Source organism: Tarenaya hassleriana, unplaced genomic scaffold, assembly GCF_000463585.1.
Source record: "Tarenaya hassleriana unplaced genomic scaffold, ASM46358v1 Cleome7, whole genome shotgun sequence".
Lineage (NCBI taxonomy): Eukaryota > Viridiplantae > Streptophyta > Magnoliopsida > Brassicales > Cleomaceae > Tarenaya > Tarenaya hassleriana.
This window is the reverse complement of record NW_010969548.1, coordinates 2,413,814-2,414,628: the sequence shown is the minus strand read 5'-3', so window position 1 is coordinate 2,414,628 and position 815 is coordinate 2,413,814.

The following is an 815-nucleotide window of genomic DNA, read 5'->3' as shown; positions in this document are numbered from 1 at the left end:
GTTGTGACTCATCCTTTGACGAGTGAACCTCGGAGATCAGGCAGGATTCGCCAAGAGCCTGTGAGATACGGATTTCTCGTGAGTGGGAATGAGGAGCTCATATTATTAGAATATGATGGGCCTTCCACATATCTGGAGGCTATGGCGAGTCCTGATTCTGAGAAATGGCGCGAGGCTATGAAGTCATGCAATCCATGTCAGACAACCAAGTATGGACTCTGGTTGATGCATCTGAAGGGATAAAACCCATCGGATGCAAATGGATCTTCAAGAAGAAGACAGACATGGATGGCAACGTGCACACGTATAAGGCACGACTTGTGGCGAAGGGATTCCGTCAGATTCATGGTATTGACTATGATGAGACGTTTTCGCCTGTAGTTATGCTGAAGTCCATCAGGATCCTACTTGCCATAGCCGCATATTACGACTATGAGATATGGCAAATGGATGTCAAGACCGCGTTCCTTAACGGGAACTTGACCGAGGATGTGTACATGACACAACCCGAAGGTTTTGTCGATCCAAGGAACCCGAGGATGGTGTGCAAGCTTCAGAGGTCCATTTATGGACTGAAGCAGGCTTCGAGGAGCCAGAACCTTCGATTTGATGAGACAATCAAAAAGTTTGGTTTCTCACAGAACGAAGACGAGCCATGTGTTTACAAGAAGGTCAGTGGGAGCACAGTTGTATTTCTAGTGATGTACGTGGATGACATTCTCCTTATAGGGAATGATGTTCCTACCTTGCAAGACGTTAAGTCTTGGCTAGGAAAGCAGTTTTCTATGAAGGACCTAGGAGAAGCGGCATATATT